Source organism: Lates calcarifer, linkage group LG23 (genome assembly GCF_001640805.2).
Source record: "Lates calcarifer isolate ASB-BC8 linkage group LG23, TLL_Latcal_v3, whole genome shotgun sequence".
NCBI lineage: Eukaryota > Metazoa > Chordata > Actinopteri > Centropomidae > Lates > Lates calcarifer.
Genome location: NC_066855.1, coordinates 15,003,126 through 15,026,545, shown reverse-complemented (window position 1 = coordinate 15,026,545; position 23,420 = coordinate 15,003,126). Strand labels below are relative to the sequence as shown.

Below are 23,420 nucleotides of genomic sequence, written 5' to 3'. Positions count from 1 at the left end.
ATGTATTCATCAAAATTGTGATGTTAAGACTCTGCACTGACAATCACTGCACTGATACCTGTCAACTCATAGTTTATTTCATAAACCTGCCCATCTTCTTCTGGTTCATAGTGTGCGTGCAGCAGCCATAGCCCTGCTGAGAATGTAATGGATTCCCATAACAAGCATTGCTCTGCTTTGCCAAGCAATGCCAAAACCAAAACCAAACCATATGGGTTAAATCCATGTGTGCCAATATATAAATTTCTCTCCACAACAAATGGAATGTTTATTTATTTGGCTTTGCTCATTCCTTCTGGTGTAGTCACTCAATGCACAAGTGGCTGTGCTTGAAAACTGCATCATTTTTCCACATTAAACCAAAAAACTTCACTCTTTAAAAAGAGATTGAAAAGTTTCATCTTTAAAGGAGCTATTTGTAAGTTTTTGCTATCACTACATAGCCTACATTAGCATTAACAACTGTTTACCACCAGTCTAGAAGAGATGAATTCACCATCAAAGCTAATACCTTTACTCACCAAGAGCTGTCTCCAGCAATACCAATGTTTTGCTCCTAGTTTTATAATTTGTTTTTTTCTCTTGACGTTAGCATGCCAATCAGCTAGCCATAGCCCCGGCTGGCCTATCTTGTCACTTTCTGATAGTGACTCAGACTGTCCTGAAGAAGCAGTGCTGCAAAGAGTGCACCTAGAAACCACAGGGTCATATGATCATCTTTAAAGTTGATATGTCAAACATGTTCACAAACAATTTGTCTACTTACACAGTTGAGTCTCTGGCCACCTGATGAGTTGAAGTCAAATATCACACTCCATGCTCCATTATTTTTCACCAGCTAGTCTCCTGTTAGGTGCTGAGCTGGTAGTGTACAGTGTAGAGCTAAAAACAGCTGCGTATTGCTGCTGGAAACAAGACTGATGAGAGCAGTGAGACTGAACTAGTAAAGTTGCAGGTCAGAAAACCAAAACAGTGATGCTAAACTGCTTCATATTTCTGAGTGGGAACACAGAGACGGTTGATAATTAACTTTCAGTTTGTTGCTATGAGCACAAGTAAGTAATCATGTGATCCATTCTTAATATAAAAATACCCAACATAGCTGCTTAAGTTCTCAGTTCTCTGTTCTCAGTTTAAGCGTCTTTACATCTCAATAAAACCACAAAATATCACAATGACGTTAGTTCTTATTATGAACATTGGGCATCACAGGACCATGAAAACAAACAGGACTCTCAGGCTGGAGGCTGTCAGTGAGCCTGGTTTGTTTGGACTGTGGAGCGAGCTTCAGAGGAAAAGCAGCTTCTCTCACGTGCCATGCCAACTGGAAAATGATTCCTAATGCAAACACTCATTGTGTGAAACACAGGGCAGTCTGTGCGTATTTGTGTGATTGTTTCACATGCCCTTGTAACTTGCTTGCGTGTCTGTGTCCAGAGAAAAACCTTTTTCCAGTTTCTCTTCCAGAGTAACCAAAAATAATATCAACCCCACGCAAGTTCCCCAACTTACCTCACATCCTTATTGTGCCACGCTGCCAAATCTGGACCCCCCAGGGCTTCTTCATGTCCTGCCTGAGCTACACCCAAGGTGCCTGATTTACATCCAGGAGTTTATTTCCTCAGCAAACAATACATACCTGAAAATAACTCCAGACAAAATAGAGCCGGCTATGTTTGTTACATGATTTTTGAAATGCAAAGAATACTTCCTTTAATGGTCAAGCTGCATTGTTTGAACTTGTAACCTTCCTGGAAACATCTGATTGCAAGGCATCAAAGTCATCAAACTATATCATGTCTCTGAGAGCCGCCCTGAATAGACATGTGTCCGTGCCTTGATTATGAGAGGGCACATCAACAGTGAACTCAGTGTATCTCAACCTCCGGGTGTACAAGAAAGCTAAAAGTTGATTTGCGAGTCACTTCTGTTGACATGAATGGTTGTTAGCTACAGGAGATGGTTCCAAGATTTTGATTAACACCTTCTGCCGTTGTGCTCCTGAGGCTGATGCAGGGGATTGTCACTGCCTGCTGGGTCTTAGACCACAGAGACATGAAGAGTGATTTCCCGCCTGTGCACCACCCCTGTGGAATTCCTGGCAGTGATGTTCAGTCAGCACCCCAGACAGGCTTCGCTTGCCTCAGTTGAGGCCCCCTCAGCAACAGACGAGCTTCAGTGGAGGTGTGTGTATGTGTCTGAGAGTAAAAAGAGAATGAGAGAGAAAGAGATCTTTATTAGTGTGTTTATGAGAGCGTGTGTGTTTCATGTTTAATGCATGCATCCACGTATGTGTGCTCCCATACATCTCCCCCTTCTTTGCCTGTGTGTGCCGTAACATCCGCCCAAGGCCTGTTCTTCATTCCCCCAGGACACTGCACCGTTGCTGGGATGCCTGCTTGTGTATAGCCATAGTCAGGAAATGTCACTGTTGGCATCTGACGAGGGCTAGTGCGCCAACCCAAGCGTGCCTCCTAGCCACCTGCGGCCCAACCTCCTCTGCTGCAGACACTGGCTCGCTTGTTTTTTCACCGACCATTCCTTTGCAATTCCCCTCCAAAGTCAGCCTGTCTGGCCTGCTCTGGGCCTGTGAAAGATCAATCAGGTGAGCACAATAGCATTTATAGGGGTGTTTTTGACTGGCAGCCCTCTAGAGAAGTGGCTGCCATGCAGCTGCACCAGCCCAGCTGAGCTGCCAGTTAAAACACAAAGCTGACTCTAAAGTCTCCTCCACTTACATACACACACACAAACACACAAACACACACACACACAAACAAACACACACACACACACACACACACTGCAAAACACCCACTAACAGTCTGAGACAGGTGAAAATTTTTACTCATCATTTTACCATGTAGTTTGTCATTATACTGACTTTTTGCTCTTATTAGTTACTTGTCGATCACTCATGTAGCACTTCATCATCAAAGCTGTATGTGAAAAAAATGTGAGTGCGCATGTCATTCGCTTTAAGAAAAACAGTTCAGCTGTCAAAGAAAAGCCTTTTTTACTGTCAATAAATTCCATGAAAAGACCAAAAACCAACAATGTGTTAGTCTATCTGTGCTTGTTCTTACTAAATGGAAATAATAATTAGTAGTATTTAAGAGCATGTCGCAAATGCATAGTTTCATTTAGATAAATAAATATATTAGTAATTTCCTAAAACAATTCTGCAATGTAGTTTTAATCAAATGTTACTCAAACAGGAGTAAATAGTGCTTTTGTTGGGGACATATTTCATCTGCAAATGAATAAATATTTGGAGCAGTGGTGAATATTTAAGGCAGCAGGTCAGTGTATGTGGGACTGACTCAAATAAACAACAGTGCAATGTAATAGAGGAACGTATCAGACAGTGCAACAGTGTAATTTGTTTTGGACAAAAAGGAGGTATTTAGGGGAATAAGATGTATAACCAATCCTTACACGATTGAGATATTTGTTTTCATCATTTTTTAATGTATATTTTGGAGTTTGGAGAACTTGTTATGGTATCCAGTCAAATGGAGGTAACATGGTTAAGACACATGCAAACATGCATGTATTCACATTCATGTGTATTCACACCATAAAACTGGCCCTCTATTTCTGGCCAAGGGCACATTGTGGAGACCCAAGAGTGTTGTGGGAGACATTGTTTTGTTCTAAAAGCAGGATGGCTTTAAGGAGACACAGAAGAGCCTTGTTGATGTCTCTCTCTCTCTGTCTCTCTCTCGCTCACTCGTTCACTGCCCACATAGCGCTGGTTTTGTGTAAACCCTTCTATTGTTGCCACCAGCCCCCTCTTCACCCACATTTCCATTTATATCCCATTTCCACTTCATTTCCATGCTAATTTGGGAAGGCAAAAAAATCCCATGTTATGTCATTTATAGTGATGCAGCTGGTTTATCTATCCATACAAGGGGAAAACCAGTGGGGCTGGCCCCGGGGCATGGCCTCCCCTTCATCAAAACTGCCTCTGTTGAATCAAAGACAGGGCATGTAGATAGTGGGACTGTTTGGTATACTGATGATAAAGATGTCTATTACAAATTTAACATAATGGGACATTCAGTATTGAATTGAAAATCAAACAAAAACTGGATTAATAGTCAGTTATTTTAGCTTTTCTGAGCTCTATTCAGCATTTTCTGCTGGGGTTTCATGGTTTTGCAATCCTGTATTGTACTGTTTTCACGAGGGAGCCCATCTAATTTTGTTGGATTCCTGCTTGTAATGACTCTCAAATCCTTGTAAACTCTGTGGTGTAAACAATGCCTCCAGATCTTTCCACCAAAACAACATACAAGTCTGTTTGGAGGCCTGAACAAGTGGGTGGTTGTGTTTAGATTTAGTTTATCCGGTACTGGGAGACCTGATAATGCAAGGTCACTCAGCTTGACCGCAGATGTCCCACCATGGGTGATGGTGAATTTAATAAGATTTGACAGTTATAGAAGTACTTAAGTTAAAAGAACTGTCTGAAGGTTTCCATATGATCCTGTTACTACGTGCTGCTGTCTTGTTGTGTATGAAGAAATGTTTTTTTCATTTACTGTTTCTTCTTGTTATTGAGAGGTTATTTGTTGAAGACGCATGTGATCCTCCAATAGCAACAGAAAGTGTTGTCAGCCACTCTGTAGCAACTTTGTGAGGCTGTAAAGAAACCGAATGGATGCAAAGTTAGTTTTTGATCCTTTAGTAATATTAATATAGTGACATACTGTATGGTTATCAGGTATAGTGTTTATCATAGTTTAGCATGTTAGCATGCTGAAATACATCATTAAACATGATGTACAACTGCTGCTGATTATGTTGGTTTTGCAGATATTAGACCTTAAACACTCTGAAATGTCTGATCAGATAAGAAGAATAAGAAAAGATAAGAAGAATGCCATAAGTTATTACAATTCATTGTCTCCAACAGTTGCCAGGACATTTCACTGTACATGTCAACTTCTTGGTGGTGCATGTCAACTGGGGGCGTTAAATATTTGCACCAAATTCTGAGGTGATCCAGTCATTGATCCCTCAGATATATATCTCAAAACTAGAAATACCAACTGGCTAGTGTTGGGTGAAAATCAGAGGATCATAGTCCTGTCCTTAGGATTCATCCTCTGAGGGCCGTGACAGTCAAATAGTTGTTAAGATATTTTAAGTCTGGACCACAGTGGTGGACCCACCAACTGACTGACGGTGGCATCTCTAAAAACAGCCATTAATTTCCCCTGTTTCCATTTACAACTATTTTATTATTATTAGTTTTCCATGTTGCTCTTGATGTGTGCATTATCGGACATGTTTATTGAAATAATTGTAGATCACTGATTTTTTTAAATTCAAAGGCAATGAAAACCACTGAAATGTATATTAAACAGATTTGAAGATGGTGCATGCTACCGTAGTGCAAAATGTAAGTTACTGATCATTATGAATCTATCATCATTACACAGAAGCACCTCTTCAACCGCACACACTCAATGATAACAGCAAGTCAAAAGATAAAAGGTGACCTTTTGCACCAAGAACCAGCTAATGCCCTACATGTACAAAATTCCTGGCACTCGTCTCTGTCTTTGAAGTGAGCAAACAGAGAGACAAGTATGTGAGACTGACACCCGTGCCATCCTGTGCCATCTGGCCTTCATCTAACCAGGAATGTGCACGACCGCCCTTGATGGAGGTGCATGTACCGTACGTGGCACTGACAGTTTAGCAGCAGTGAGGACATGGTTTAAGGTCTGTTACCATAAGCTGTGTCCTTGGAGGGTGGAAATGCCAGTGGGTTTTTGCGATGTGGTCCCACTGAGCAGTGTCCTTTGACAAACGTTAGATGCCTCTAAGTGATATTAGTGCTACATTTATGTAATTGTGGTACTTTAGTAGAGGCTGATATGAGCACATACTGTGTACAGAGCTTTGTGTTCTCTGAAAGTCTCATCACAGGAGCTTGGGCAATCGCCAAAGTAAAAAAAACTTTCACTTTGATAGTATAAAAGTCACTTCTATACCAGAATTAATTTAATGCAATGCATTAAATATCTGTGAAAGGCCAAAACCACTCTCAGCTCTGTGACTTGACAGTCAACACTCACATCAGCATTTGTTAACACACACAAAAAAAAAATCCTTAAAGACCTTTCATATTCATGACTTTGGACTTTCCCTGTCATGCCTGTTTTTAACTTTGGACACAATGAAGCTATGAATCATGCACAGAGGCTCAAAAACTCCAAGGAGCAGCCCTCAAGCACTGGCTGATTTCAATGTGGGACTGCTCTGAACCCTCATGGACTGTGAGAGGGGTTGGTCTTTGGGACTCTGGCCTAACCTTGGAAATACACTGTTCTTGATCTAAACAGAAAACATTTACTGAGTACTCACTGGGTCTTCTGATTAATCAAATTGGTTGGAAGCGAAAGTGAAAGACAATGGTAAAACTATTACTAAACTATTCCACTGAAACTCTGTCATACTTTGCAGACCAACCGCAATCTGTTGTGCTTAGCGTGTGCACACAGTTTTCCTGTACTGTAATGGAGTGTTACTGGCATTGCGGGTGCACTCACTTTCAATTCTAACCCCAGATAAATTGGTTTTATCTGGCTAAACTGCTCTGCACTTACAACCTCTCTGATTATCTGTACACTCACCCCATTGGACTCTTCTCCAATGTTGTTGTGTTCCCAGATCTCAGCAATTACTTTGAATACAATACTCTAATAATCATGTATTGTAATCATTTTAAATTATAACTCAGAAAGTATTTCAAGACCCAAGTGAAATAAACCAGAATGATCTTTTAACAAGCTTGTCTAGCTTGGATGTTTTAGTAGTGGGAACAGGGTATGAGCGGTGTCGTGTAACATGCCACCTTGTTTTCTTCTACCCCAGTCCATGTTTTGAGGGTATAGCCCCATGCTGTATGACATAATAAAAACAATATTCCATTGAGAAAACTTGGGCCCGTATTGCGGGCAATGCTAAGTGACCACACCCCTCTCGTGTCATGCTATATTTGCTCTGCTCAGGTAAAAGCTGCACTGATGTCAGCCCTCTCTCGGCCTAACATCAGGGGATGAAGTCAGTGGTGTTTGAAGGAGTGAGATCATTTTTCCACTGAGTGCAGAGTGGGGCAGTGTAAGAGACACCTCATGTGGCAATCAGGGAGATGCTGCCTGTCTCTCTGACTGCCTGTCTATCGACCTGCTTGTCTACCTGATTTTGTGCTTGCCTGCCTGTCTCTCTGAAAGTAGATCCATTCAAACTAAAGCAATGATGACCACAACTGAGGCAGGTAGTTGGTGGTTTTCTACCTTCTGTTTTTCTAGTTAGTTTTTTTTCACTTTTGATTTTTATCATGAAACATAATATATTGCATAAACTCATCTAAATGAAAAGCACATATAATACAAACTGTGATGTGAAGTGTCTGAAACAAAATCAGATGCACATTTACACACAAAAAAGAGATTATGGAAACTGTTTGACCCAAAGATTCTTATTGTTTCCTTGTTGCTTTCTATATACACTATCTGTCTGTGCATTTGTTATTAGAGTAAATAGACAAAATACAGCCTGTTAATGACTAAAAATAGAGGTGCATTTATTCAGATTCTTGATCATTTTGAAGGCTAGATGTTTCTCCCTATTTCTAGTCTTTATGCTAAGCTAAGATAATCTGTGGAGTGCTCTTTTAATCAAACAAAAGTTATGTTTAAATTCAGTGTTACTCACCAAAGTACACTATGTGTATCCTTAAACGTGTTGAATGCATTTCTTTCCACATAAAGCATTTGCAAGACCAGTGTCTTTGAACATGTGGAAACCTGCATTACTTACATACATGTGTACTGGCCAGCAGTCCTCTTCTTCTCTGCCAGTCAAACCAGTAACAGGAATGTAGACACATACTCTTGCATGAGCTGGTCAAAAAGATATGAGAGCAGTATTAGTGTTAAGTTAACTTTTGGCATGCTGGGTGAGAAGCCTTTAAGAGCGAGTTTAATCTACCACTGAGGAAGAACATAAAACCAAATAAACAAATTTGATGATTTAAGGATATATCATCATAGACTATGGTTATACTGACATCAATGGAAAAGACTGCTTATTTTTTTTTGCTTACTATGCACCATTTCAGTGGCAAGCTTTCTTTGTATTTGTCTTGTTCGGCATCTTTTTCCAGCACACACAAAACCACGCACGCACACACATACACAAACATGGGTTCAAACATATACTATAAGACTGTGTGACACATGCAGTAAGATATACAGGAGCAGAGGCACATTTAGATTTACATTTATGAGAACAAACTGTAACAAACAAACAAATCATTCACACTGGTGCCCACAGACAAACAGGAGCACACACACACACACACACACACACACACACACACACACACACACACACACACACACACACACACACTTTTCACCAGTCCTGGCTGTGTTGCATCATATGGTCTATGGGCACAGTTAGTCATCCTCATGTGACTTAACCTCATCTGTGGATATCTGAGGAAATCAAACACACACACACAGACACAACAAACACACACACACACACACACACACACACACACACACTGACACACTCAAATCAGTCTCTCGCTCAACCACACAAACTTTGCAGTGAACAATGCCCTCCACACACACACACACGCACACACACACACACACACACACACACACACACACACACACGCAAACACCTCCCCCCTCCTCACCCATCTCAGCATGACATCAGCTCGTCCTGGGTTACTCGGCCTCCCGAGTGTCCTGATGGCAAAGATAAGGCAGGAAAGTCACTGATTAGCTGGGAATCTCGTTACACAGGGAGCAACGGATCTCTCCCTTCTTCCTCATCCTCCTCCTCTCTCCTCTCTTCTCCACCGCCACTCCTCCACTCCGGTCCTCGCACATCACTGATACCATGCATGGGCGATTCTGATGCCAAATGATGAGCAAAAGAAGCAGAAAATGAATATTGAAAAACAAACAAACAAACATAACACACCTTCTTAAGAACCCTGTCTCATACAAAACACTTTGGTGACTTTGTGAATCAGTATTCAGCAGCAGTATTTATAACCATGCACAGATATCTATGATCCCCAGATAATGAATCGTAATGACTTTGGTGATCCTCTGACCTGTCACATAGCACCACCATTAGGTTTAGTTTCATTAGCGAAATGATACAGGAGCTGACTTTATAGGTATCCCTGTTCTATGAATTACAGCCAGCACCTCTTCATTAGCAGTGAGTAAACATATTAATGATGAGAAATGGTTTTGCAACAAACTTTGGGTCAATTAATAATGTGTATGCTCCTTAGCAAAAGTTGCTGAATTAATCATCTAGCTTGTTAACCACAGCACAGACTTTCCTCAACCATGGTGGTAATTTTTCAAACTGTAAATCAGACTCAGGCTTTATGGGGTAGATGTGCTATTGACTTAAGCGCCCTCTCCTTCTGATGTTACAGGGTTTCCCAGTAATGTTGCGAGGTGCGTTGTTGCTCTGCTGGTGCGTTGGGCCCATTGTCTTGGGGACAAGGAGAGCAAACGTATGCTTGAGGGAGCCCCTTTTAAGACTCAATCAGTCCTTTGGTGGGGTTCACTGACCCAGAAAATGGGTTTCCACAGCCAGAGGAAATGATACTCAGTAATCACCTTACTGGCAACACTGGGGAAGGAATGCACAGGGATCTCACACATAGTTGCAGATTGAGTAGTAGAGTGTTCACAAATTGAACATTTAACCTTGATATGCCTGAGGAGAATATCTCGTCAGCTTGTGTTTCAGAAATAATCAATAACATTTTCTTTTTCAAACCAGTTTCCTTCTTGGCAGGTAATCAACACTTTGTCGTTGTATTGTTTACAGCTTCAGTTGCTGCATGTTTCCCACACATTCCTGTCATATACTTATTATACAAGAGCATTCTCCTGAGCTGAGAATGAGTGTATCATGTGTCCCTCATGTTACTTTCTCATGGGAGATGTGGTTGAGATGTAAAGAGAGGTAAAGCAAAGGCCTCAGTTATACTGTAGCTCTGATTTGATGATAAAGAGAGTGAAAAACAAATGTTGTTGAGTCTGGTCTCACGTGGTAGTAAACCATGCCCAGGATATATTCTGGATAAAGACATTCAAGCAGCACTAGTTGGCAGCATCACTTGGTCAGTTTACCACTTTGGTCCAGACTAAAATATCTCAACAACTATTGGATGTTATCACCGTAAAATTTTGCACAGGCATTCATGGTCACCAGACGATGAATCATAACAATTTTGGTGATCCCTTCACATTTCATCATGAGCTCAACATTTGTGGTTTTAAGTGAAATGTCCCAAAAACTGTCAGATTGATTGCCATGAAATATGGTGCAGACATCCATGTTACCATCAGAAAGTGTAAAAACGTTGGTGATCCTTGACTTTTCTTGCACCATCACCAGGTCAAAATGTCACATAATAAATGCAAAGCTTGTTTCCCATTGTAAAAAGCTCAGTGACAACCACAGCCATGTGACTACTAGACAATTTTACAAACAAGTGATATGTGACCTTTCTTGCCAACCTACTGCATGTGAAAAAATCCCTGATATATCCCTGAATCTAATAATGCCATATTATGACACTGTGTACATCTGATACGGGTGGGTCTAGTCAGTGAAAACATCTTCCCTGTGCTATTCTGTTACACATACCATTGCATAATCACAAGTGATTCTAAATAGGTCATTGAGGCACTTGTTACTTAAGATCGTTGGAGGACCTGTTTTGACAGTCACGCCGATTGATTTAGCTTGGAGTCCAGTTTCACATGGGAATTGATTGTGTGATAAAGATAGAATGAATGATTGACTTAATTCAGAAAGCATTATATGTAACACACAACTCAGCTACAGAGACCTTATTGCACCTTACATTCTTTATAATACAAGCTTTATAAATATAAGGAGCTTTATTTTGTGGTCTTCGGTGTAAATTAAGTTAAAATAAAGTCTTTAAATTGATTTTTGGTGCAACAAGGAGTTGATGGAGACCAAAAACAGAACTAAAAGAGACTGAATATTGGTCCTAAATTTGCCAAAATGACCTCAAATGAATGTTGCTGCCAAACAATGCAAATAAGCAACTGTTTGCTAACACATTCACCATACCAACTTCAAAATTAATGATAGGTCAGTGTTCTTGGTCAAAAAAAAAAGAAATAAAAAAAAAGAAAATAAATAAATATTATTACCAATATTTTGAGATATTCATGTATCAGCTTTCTTGCTGAGTGTTAGAGGAAGTTACTTGTCTGTGTGGTAAATATGAGGCTATAGTCAGCAGCTGGTTAGCTTAGCCTAGCATAAATGCTGGAAACAGGTGGAAACAGCAAGTCTGGCTGTGTCCAAAGGTGAAAAAAATTCACGTATCATCTCACCACTTCCAAAGCTCACTAATTAACATGCTATATCTTGTTTGTTTATTCTGTTCAAAACCCCAAGAGTACAAACGGCAAGTTGTGGCTTTACAGGCGGTTAAACATTGGACTGTGTCCCAGTCCTCACAGTGACAACAAGATGTCTTTATGCTAAGCTACGCTAACCCCTCCTGGCTGTAACAGACAGACATGAGAGTGGTATCAATCTGGTTGAACTCTTGGCAAGAAAGTGAATATTTCCCCAAAATTTTCTTGATGTGAGGTCATGTTAAGTATATTCCCATTCCACTGTAAAATGGTTCCTTCATAAAATACTTCCTGTGGACGTGTTCAATCTTGTTTTCATTCTGTTTATCTGTGTTAACTTGTAGCTTCTTGTGCAGGTCACAGCACAGGATAATGTGTGACAAAGAATGGAAAGACAACATTGTGATTATTTAAACCTGCTCTCTACCTGAGTGTGTGGCTGGTGCTGCAGAATGTGAGTGAGAGCAGATGGCAGAGGTGATGAACTGAGAGGGGACGATAAGGTTTATGGTGACGTCCCCAGGCAACACAGTGTGGGTGAGATAAAATTCTGCTGCTGTGTTTGGTTTGAGTAAATATTTTGGAGGGTGGACGATAGCAACCGCATGACTGGTCTGTCACATTCAGTGCCACTGTTAATGAACGAGTGCAAAGAGGGATGCGATGCGTTCAGCACCTCTGTGATCTTTTATTGTAGTTATTGTTTGCTGACTGTTTCCAGTAATAATCTCCTGAAAGGAAATGGGGGTTTATGACCTGAAATCTGATTCAGTCAAACACAGGTCATGTTGTTGGTCACAGATGCCACCATGAGGACATTTCTGGTATAGCATGATTCCCCTGCAGGCCCGTGGATGGCTATTCAGTGTTTGTCCTATATTTGGGACAAAGGTCGGTCAGGTAACAAAGCAGGGATTAAACTGAGTCTGAACGAGACACTCCTTTATGAAATAAAATGATTACGATCTAATCTTTCTTTTGCAGCTTCACTGGGAAACTGCATGAAACTTAAATTCAAAATGTCAGAGCAATTAATACTGGACAAAAGACATTTGTCTGAATTAGTACATGGTTTTGAAAGTACTGGACACACTCTCATAGGTGGGGAGAAAAACTGTCACTCAGGCTGCTTTGGGGTGGTGTGAGTCACACATACAAAGGTGCCATTACACGTTGCTGGTGTGTAGTTGTATTCACACATCTGTGACTGGGCAGCAAAAAAAAAAAAAAAAAAAAAAAAAAAAAGATTCTTATGTGTTTCTGCCTTTGCTACAAGCTAAGAATACAAAGTGGCAAAGGCTGAAGGAACTGAAATTCATGTAACATTTCAGGCAGAGCAATGTATGGAAAACCTCCCATAAATAGATCAGAAGAAGATTTCATAGTGCTTTATGAGCAGGTCATGTTACCAGCTGACAGAACTGTATAGAACATTTGACATGTCATGGCAGGAAAAGTACAGGTGTAAATAATAAAATGATGATGGCTGTATTCCATTTAGCTGCTTTGGTTTCAGTGTCTCTGTAATGTGCAAGCTGGCTCACTGCAGTGAGTTAGTGTAACAACACTACAATGCAGAAACTGTGTGAATGCATGACAAGTAAAAGTAATGCATTCAAAATTGGAGTACATTTATATTACCATCAGACAGATACTTAAAAGTATCCACAGTAAAAAAAAAAAAAAAAAAAAGGCCTACTCATCATTCTTAATGGGCCTTTTGGATTGTTAAATCACAGATATCATCTGTAGGAAAAGAGGAGAGTAGGAAAGGAAAATCTGTGAGCACATGGCCCAGTTTTTATAGTCTGGAACACCCAGGTTCTCTACGTCAGCTGAGGACCCTTCCATGTCTGCCAATTTCCCTCTGGAGTTGGCCAGGGCAGCCTCTGAGACCAGTGAGAGGAGCATCATTCCCCTGCCCCATTAAGATCAAGGCTCCACCTTGATATCTAGAACACAAAACAAAGTCAATATACCAAAAAACAAATTGGGACAATACAAAAACGTTATGTCAAAATGAAAATGTTTAATGTTTAATCTTTCTCAAAGATGTTCCCAAATGGCAAACAAACAAAAATACTGTCTGCCATGATCCACACACCCACACCCAGCAACCCTAGATTCAGAGCAGATTAAAGATGAAAAACAGCAGGTAACAGGGTAACTAGTCACATGCCAAAACTAGTCCATAGTTTTAGCATTTTCTGTGTGAACATCCATAGAATATATATTTTTTGCAGGAGCACAGTAAAATGAGGAATATGGTCCTTATGAAAATAGTTTCAACTTCTGACCCAAAGTACACAAAATGAGCACCAGAGCTCATCACAAGTGTCCAACAACACATGACCACTAAAGAAAACATAATGTCCACAAAATTCCAGATAGTTAGTGCTAAACCAAAGCAGCACACCAGAAGCTGCCTCAAACTGAACTAGCCAATCAAATGATCCCAAGATATGAAACAATGAGGGAACCCAAGCTACAGAAAACTGTTAAATAAGTGTAGAGTAAGTACACTTTAAATGTAAAAAAAAAAAAAAAAAACAGACTGGAAATACTCGAGTAAAGTACAAGTACCTCAAAACTGTACTGTACTTCAGTAAATGTCCTTATTTACTTTCCATCACTGGCTCACTGTCACACTGTGGTTTACTGAGAAACATCTGGATTTTCCAACAAAGACAAGTCAAACTGATGTGAAAAAAACCTGTTGTACATGAAATATGGTTTGAATGAAATATTTTATTTAATCATGTTAATTTATATGTTTGATCTAGTGATTTCAAGGTAATCGTGGTCTCTGGGCCTCTGCAATATTACATTATTAAGAGTTCAACAACTAAATATGCAATAACACATTTGTACCGATCAGATCATTCTGTAGCAAATTAATTACAGACTGTTCTCTGCCATTTGGTAAGCATATCCAGTAATCCAGACGTGAAGAACAGGGTATCATAACTGAGCACTAGGTGGCAACAATGAATCACAATTATATTATAGTCGTAGAGCAGGGAGGGGAAAGTCTTACTGTCACTTTTAAAAGGTTTCAATCCATTATCACAGAAAAGTTGATTTTTTGCAGTCCTGGACGAAAAATCAGAGAAAAAACAGAGGGGAAAATCTGATGTACGGTCCCTGTTAAAACGTTAAACGTAACGAAGGAGACAAAAAGTAAGTATGGGACGACCACTCCGAACTGTGAGACAACACATAATATGCACCAAAAATGACTGGGTTAAAAAGTGACACAGTTTGGGGTCAAATAGCTATAGCAATAGCTGGTTAACTTCATCCAGTGACAACAGCTTGTTATTTTAACGTCACTGTTATTTACCCATACTGAAATATGACTATTTTGACTTGGTGATAATGTGTCAAAAGTCAAATGTCTCAATTATTGTGTTAATGTTAACAAGCTCAAATGTATTGTTAGTTGTGTAAAATAACAGCTATATTAAATAAATAACTCAAAAAACAATACAAACTGGGTGAAAACAAGTCATTATCTTATGTTCTCCATGACCTATGGTGTATATTAAATATACATATATATTTTACATATTAATAAGGCCATTTAAGGACAATTCTGATGAAAAATGATCTGTTCTTACATCAACAACAAGACAATTCAAAGTGTTTTACATAAAGTATAAAATGCAATAAGAACAAGAAACAAGACAATCTAAAATATATATGTATATAAATAACATTAAAGATGTGAATAAACCACAACAGATAAATATTATAGCACACTACAGATATAAATAAACAGTCCAAAATTTGATTTAAAAGAACCAAGACTCACATTCTCAGTCTGTCCCAGATTTGTGTGGCGCCAAAAAACTCAACGCTGCAGCCTCTTAGTTTTGACTTGGGTCAGGACAGTTCATGATGTAGCAGCAGATCTGAAATGCATGTCAGCTCTAAATCATTCAGCACTTTATAAACCAACAGTAGTATTTTAAAAACAAGGAGGCCAGTGCAAAGACCTGAGACCTGGAGTGATGCGATCCACTTTCTCTTAGTCTTAGTCAGGACTCTACTGGATGGTAAATTTATATGATGACATTGTTGTGCTTATTATAAGTCCTAAATAATCACCATCCTGCAACATAATCCGAAAATACAGTTCTTTTCTAAATGCTTTTTCTTTCATTTATTTGATTCATTTTATCCAATTAGGACTATGTCACATCAAGATGATGTCCTGAGATTTAGCTCAGAGCAAAAGATCAAACAGGAGTTGCAGTTGCGTAGCGTCTAGTTGGGTTTGCTTTCTCTCTCTCTGTTTCTTGTCTTTCAGATGTTTTAGATAACATTTCTAGTTTTGAATGAGTCTGAAGAAAGATATAGTTTAAAAAAAAAAAAAAAGATCTGACACACTCCATCAGGCCATGATTAAAACAACTGAAATGCTCAAATATTGCCCCCAGTCCTCCACAGTGTCCGATTCAGTTACATTCATCATGAGATGGAGTTATCATGGTAGCAGCAGAGAGCCTATATTTTTAACTCCATATATCTGTTTCACTCACCGCATCGAGGAGCAGTGTTTCAATCTTGCCCACTTGTTTGACCTCTGGGGGAAATCCAGACAATCTGGTAATGATGTCACTTTTCCGAGCCTATCAAGACCAATTAGTGTTCAACATAAGGACACGTGCACACAGGCGCAGACAGACGCACATAAACACACTCGCACATGCACACATACACACACGATAATTAAGAAATAGACTTACATAAACAGAGTAATACAATATCTTAAAACCCATTTAGAGGGAGCACTGAAATAAACCTTTGGCTTATTACATTTGTCAGGTCTCTCAAACTGATTGGTCTGTCTCTTTCCTTAACTCTCAGACATTTCTTTTTTTTTCTCTTTTCGTCCGACTGATGAAATATTGCGCAGGAGATGAGTGAAATCTTGCCTGCTCTGACACAGAGAGGTTGTTAGAGAGGGGTCTGGAAGGAAGTGTACGGGCCGAGGGGAGGAGAAGCACGTAATAATGGTGGGCTTTTTTGGAACGGACCTGAGCTGGAGCAGGTTTCACCAAGGTCCTCTTTTTCCCCTCTCAGAGTCTGTGGGTGTAGAATAACCCAGCGCCGTGACCCCGTGTCTCATCCACATGACAGGTTGACAGAAACACTATTTCACTCTGTCTTTTTCTTACAGTTGAATGCAAATCTCTCAAGTATTCTTTTCTTTTAATGAGAAAGTGAGAAGAATGAAAGGGATACGGACGAGGAAAGATCTGGTGGGATTCAAGCCAACAGAGTCAAGTTAACAGGGAACACTGGAGGGAACATTTTTTTTCTTTTATCAAATAAGCCCAATATTTGTGGTTAGAGTTTTGGAGCCCAGAATTTCCCATTAATAAATAAATCAGACCTAATGCTAGGTCTGCAACGTATTGAGGTAGCTGCTGCTAAGCAGACTGTGATTAATGTAAACAACCGCACATACAGTAATATATATGTACTGAGCAAAATGTGTTCATAGCACTGAACATGACACTGAATGCCTGGACTGAAATCACTTCCTCTTCACTATGTAGTGAGCCACAATTACCCTCTGCCATTTTATTTATGTGTCCCAACTCAAGAAATAAAATTGATTCAGTATATACTCTCTTCAGTGCCCTGAAAAATCGCCTAAACGTGAACAATATGAACTGTTCACGGCCTTTGCAATGCAAATATTACAGCAATTCAAAAATAAGTCAGTGATGGTACAAAATGACAATGATCCATAAGTGTCAGAAATCTTACATAACATCTGAGTGTCTGTCATGTAAAGTATAATGATACTTTCATATATCAAAGGTGTCATTCTGATATTGGCACCAAACAGCAACAATATCAACACTAGTTTTAAACAATTCTAACTCTTGCCACAGGTGCAAACAGAAAAATAGTAAATTTGATCACTTCACACATGTTCTCAGGTTTCTGAACTGGCTTCTGGTTCATTTCAGAGTTCATTAGAAAAGTTCACTTCCTGTCTGTAAAGGCCTGGATGGCCCTGCTCCTCAGTGCCTCTCTGACCTGCTTGTTTATCATGAAGCTCTCAGTCCTCTTAGGTCATGTGGCTCAGGCCTTCTGGTCATGACAAGAGCCAAATCTTAAGTTGTTGAATAGGGTTTTGGTGTTGATCCTGCTGTATTGCTGCTCCTGATTCTATCCCTCAAATGAAATGTGCTATATATTATGAATACATGGCTGCTTGCTTGGCTGCTGTAACTCAAGAGCACACATGAGACAAAGTTTGAGGTGAAATGGCGTTTTGTTCTCAAGAGGAATATATACTGATCCATGTTCATGAGTGTACACATAACTTGGCATCATTTTGAAAATGCACAAACAATGCAACACTGTCCAAAGACGGGAAAAAAAAGATATGGCCTTGGGTTCATGCACTTGCATCGGGCGCCCTGTTTGCATCCGGCCAGACAAGGAATGTAGATTTACAAGCCTGCGCAGCCATGCAGATGTGGAACCAAAGAGCAAGTGTTATGGCGTATCCCCTGGTGTGCAAGTCCACTGTCTCCCCCACCCCCCCTGGCCTTCCACCTACCCCACCACACCTCCTCCTTTCCTTCCACCCCGTCCACCTCACCTCTCCTCTGTCCCTTCCCCCCGCACCAGCGGGCGGGAGCTGCAGCATCCCTGCTGGGCCTTGCCTGTTTATCTCTTCCGAAGCAGCCATGATTAATGAGGCCCTGAACACATCCTCTCTTTCCCCTGGACCTGGGGAGCCCCACAGCTGAGTAAACAGGCCCAGGCGCTGTTCCACCCCGCTGCCACGATCCTGGGCCTAAGGTGGCTCAACAGGGAACCCCCTTATACCACAGGTAGAAACTCACTGAGATCTGTCACAGCTTTTCAGTGAAGCCCGCACCACTGAAAGATTAGATATATTGTGATGCAAGAGATCCAACAAAAGTAATCTGGGTGTCAGTGGGTTAAAGGAAAAACATCCATAAACCTCTCTTGATGCTCGCGCTCCGTAAACATGTGTGGCACACACGTTGGCTCCTTATGGTCAAGAAGTCCATGAGAGACTGCATTTTTACATTTTTTTTTTTTTTTTTAGCAAAAGCACATGCTGGGCCTGCAGATTTATTACTTTCTTACATGTTATTTTTTTAATGTATGCACTGAGAAAGTATTGTGGCTGCTGGAACCTGTTGAGAGCCTGTTACATCATTAAACTATTGATGAATGATGTCTGGTGATAGTAATGTGTGAGGTGACTGAATATATACCATAAAATGAAGCTGTACTGTCCCATGTTAGTAAATATGACAAATCATTATTTAAGTATGAGAAACAGTTTAAGCAGTTACATAAACATGCTGTGTTTCAGCCCAAGTTTAGTGCAATCATAAATATATTTCCTATTCAGACCAAAGGATTTTGTAATTGTAACTAATAAGCAATAACCATAAATAACCAGCACTTTCTCTTAAAATATTCTATAAATGTCATAAAATTCTTTCAGAGGTTTATACAAACCATATGAATTTTTTGGGGATGAATATTGTCTGCTTATTTGCAGATATATCCAACATGAGTAATACCAGATTCTCGCGCAGATTTTCTTTTGGCAGCTAGTTGCAAGATTGATCTGTTGATCCCCGTGCTCTGACAGGATGGCTAATCAAAACAGATACCTAGACGACAAAGGCATTACTTGTGGGTAGAAAACAACATAATTGCCAGCAGCATATGGAATTTAAAACAGCTTTATCCGCCCGGCATTTGCTCCCAGAACCACCAGAACACAAGAACACAAAATACTTTCCACGTCAAGGAATACCATGTGTCAAATATAATCTGCAATCATGACAAATTTCCCCTGACTTGTGTACTGCTTCTATTACTTATCAAGAATTGCCTCCACTTGTGTCCAGCAGAGCTCCCAGTTTGTTTAGGACAGACCTTGGTGCCAAAAGTTTGTTTCTCATGTCAGGCTGTGGTGTCAAATGTTATGTTCCAGACCCAGCAGGGAAGCTTTCTCCACTAACAGCCCTGAACTGGATTTAACAACTCTAATGCCCACCATCGTCCATTTCTTCACAGGTGATGTGACCAGGGTAACACTATATAGCGGTCACTTCACTTTTGGGGCCATTTGTCGATAGGCATTTCCTCTTTTGGGTGTGTTTGTCTTTTAAAGTGTTGAACATAACACCCTGCACCCCCACACAAGTGCTGCAGTTTGATAGCAGTGCAAGGAAAAAAAAACTTTATTACGCCTTTTTGACAGCATTTAATAATGTAATTAGTGTAACTCCATCATTGCACTGCTCCACTGCCTTTGTTTCTGAATATTTACTCAACTGTGGTTTTCTTCTGTGGGACTGGGTGTGATCAAACAGCTGCAGCAGATGTGCAACATTCTTGTATAAAAGAAAAATTTGATGCTACAAGTGCTACAAAGACGTCAGACAGAGGAAGAAACACGAACAGTCAGACAGTCAGACGGGTTGTAAACAAGCCAGAATATCTAAACCACTTTACTGGTGGTAAAACCAAACATGAGCACACCTGAAATCCATTCATCCATTCATTATCTATACCACTTATCTGTTAAGGGTCGTGGGGGGTGCTGGAGCCTATCCCAGCTGACACTGGGTGAGAGGCAGGGTACACCCTGTACGGATCGCCAGTCCATCGCAGGGCCAACATATACAGACAACCATTCACACTCACATTCACACCTATGGCCAAATTTAGCATCACCAATTAACCTAAGCTGTATGTCTTTGGACTGTGGGAAGAGTACCCAGAGAGTACTGTACTAACCACTACACCACCATACACCAAGAAGGGGTGAGAGATTTTTCTTCTTTTTAAGGATGTGTAGCATTTTGTACAAAACTACAAACACCCCAATCCAGAAATTCAGCTCTCTGATCCCAAATGCTGACAGAGGGCAGAAAAATGACGAAGAATATTCCAACTGTTAAAGCGCCTTCACTGGTTGTGAAGTTTCATGTCTGGACACTGGGGTCCTTCCTCTGGTTGCTAGCCTGCTAGCATCGCTAATGGCACTGCAGGAGTGAGCAGCACTGGAGGAAATATCGATTGTTTAACAATGAAAATATCTTTCTTATCACACTGCTGGTGCCCCAAAGCAAACTGAATAACAGTATACTAGCTAATACTTAGTATGACAATGGGAGGCATGATGTCAGAGTGGAAGAAATCAGACACAATTTTGCAAACAGTTTACACACAATTTGGTCAAACGTCTGGTAACATCTTGGTGCGATACCCTAGCATTGCTAGCATTGGTTAGTAATGAAGAAGGAAGTCAGTCTGTAAACTGTGATGGATGTTTATAAAACCATCTGGGTATGATTTCTGTGGTTTGCCTTTAATTTCTCCTCTACATAAGTTTGACTACCTGGGGTTTGTTTGAGACCTGTCTGACTGTTTCTAGTCCTGTCAAACTTCTTGCTCACAGATCTCAGATGCTGGAACAATGGGTGTGATAGGAATGATGCAGCAAAAGAACTGAGGGAGACTGATGAATGATGGATCAAAACTGTAAAAATAAGACTGAACTGATCCTTTACTTGGGCAGTTTACAGTGGTATTGCACTTGCAAGAGACACATTAAGAGATGAATTTTCTAAATCAATGCAACTTAAGCCAAGATATCTTGATTTTTAATTCCTATAGATCAAAAAATGCTGGATCCTACTTTTCCTGCCTGGAAAATGGGATATTTTCTCAGACTTGATAGAGCTCCCTTCAGTCACACAGAAGATATTATACCACAGACTCAGTGGTGCTCCCCATGATGAGTAAACTGGACCTCATGAGTAATTGATGGAACACCCCTTTAAATACATATTTATATTGGATGAAAACATGAGGCCTTTCATCGCAGCCATTAAACCGCCTTTCTAACTGTCATATACTTCAGTTTATCCACTGATAAAAAGTCTCCGTGCACTGGCTTTGGAAACACTTCTCAGGGTGGTGAGAGGTGGATGAGTCTCCATCAGTTGTTATGCTGCTTCGTGGGTGTTTGGAGGATGTGAGTATAATGGATGCACATGTGTGAGCATGTGTATGTATGTGTATCTGTGCGTCTATGTGAGTGCTAAGGAATCCCCTGGTAGTAATGCCATACTGTGGGATCAAGGAACCCATGAGAAGGTTTTTTATGCATGTGTGTGGTTGTGTGTAATGGATACAGTGGTCTCCAGCATCAGGGCCTTCTTTCAAGGACTGAATGACTTACTGGCTGGCTGGTTGGCTGGCTGGCTGGTTGGTTGGCTCGGGGGGGCGCCTGGCCTGTCTGTCCCCATGTCTACCCATCTGTCTCTGGGCTCAGCTTAGAGAGGTGTGGGGTGAAGGATGGGGAGCCAGGCAGATGTACAGCCATTAAGTGGTGACATGGGTGAGAGTCTTGGGTCTGAGAGGCTGTGGGAAGGCAGAACCAAGGATCACACAGAGGTAGTAAACCTGGAGTACACACAATGTTCAAAGAATAAACACCATAAATGTTTATTTATACATGTATATGTTATATCACATGTCTATTATATACATATATTAAAGGTATAATATGTAACCTCTCTGCAATAAAATGTGTAAAAACAACTACACCTATGATATATATTTAAGTTGTGTATCTACATTATCCCTAATGTTTCCAGCAATTTTCAAATCTAGAAAAATAAGTAGTTTTAATCAAGGTAACGGCCCTGTTTCATTTGGTCGTCTGTCAATGCTCTCATATCCCCTTTGTGCATGTGTTAGCATTGTGATTGCTAGAACAGGTTAAAATGTACTTTTTATACAGTTTTAAGCATCAGTTTTCAATAAACCTTTTGGATCTTGGTCATTTTTAACCACATATTTTAAAGGATGAAGGATTTTAGTTATTGGACATCTGTATCTTAAGTTATTAGAGATACAATTGGGCAAAGGATAGCGGCAGCTCGGTGCTGCCAAACAGTGTCAGAGAAACATTGATTTTTAATAAGAAACTTTTTTATTTGGTATTTTACCAGTTTTAATCACCTGCTCTTGTTTTGGAGAGGAGGAGACTTCTGCAGATAATTTGTCTTCTAGCAAGAACCTCCTGAATGATTGACAGAGAGAAGCTGGTTGCAATGATGGCAATGGTGGTGTAGACAACTCTTATGATCCTATGCTACTTTATGACATGACCAAACTCAGTCTTTTGTTGTTATTGTGACTGAGATACCCCTAGTGGGCAGAAAATTACATATTATGCGTTAAATGCTTTACTTTACTAGTCATCATAAAGCAAAAGGTGAGGTCAGACAGTCCGGGCTGACACCTTGACTTTAAATGACTAAAATATTTTTTCTAGAAAGCAGCTCCAATGAAAACTGTTGACAGCGAAGTCTGTGGATTATCCAGCTGAGCCAGGAAATCTCTTTTGGAAAGTTATGTTCCTGTTGAATTTTCATTGTTTTTAAAACCACAAGCGGAACTCTAGTCTCCTTCATTGTGAAGAGTTGGAGGCAGAGAATCTCAGCGGTGGATATCTCAAAACCACAAAACCAAGAACTACCTGCACAGCCAGACAGAGATAAGTAAGAAAATGATGTGACCATTTACGTCCTCTGTTTTGGGGTGGAGGCAGAAATCTCATGGATGTACAGTAAATCTCAAAATCTAGACACATAAAACTAAAACTACTCATTGTGCATGGCTACATATTACTGTGGGGATGAGTAGGTGTGATTTGTGGAAAAAAAAAAAAAAAACACAGGGAAACACATTTTAAAACAGTATCATGTTTAACTCATCCTCTTGTGTATTTGTAAATCTGAATATCTTGAAAGTGAAAGCATCTGCCAGTACAACATCTGTCTACTACTGTCTGAAGTGGCAGTGAGAAACAGCTGGGCTGAGGTTAGATGTGAGTGTGTGTTGAACTAA

General features: G+C 40.2%; 1 long non-coding RNA gene across 1 annotated transcript; it reads right to left on the bottom strand.

Moving 5' to 3' along the window:
* Positions 1-1,305: 1,305 nt before the first annotated feature.
* LOC108885163 (uncharacterized) lies at positions 1,306-8,913 on the bottom strand. Its single transcript, XR_001961209.2, has 4 exons — positions 8,735-8,913; positions 7,843-7,925; positions 2,307-2,587; positions 1,306-2,198 (listed from the first exon to the last, which is right to left on the bottom strand). It is a non-coding gene; the product is annotated as an uncharacterized LOC108885163 (long non-coding RNA).
* Positions 8,914-23,420: the final 14,507 nt, after the last annotated feature.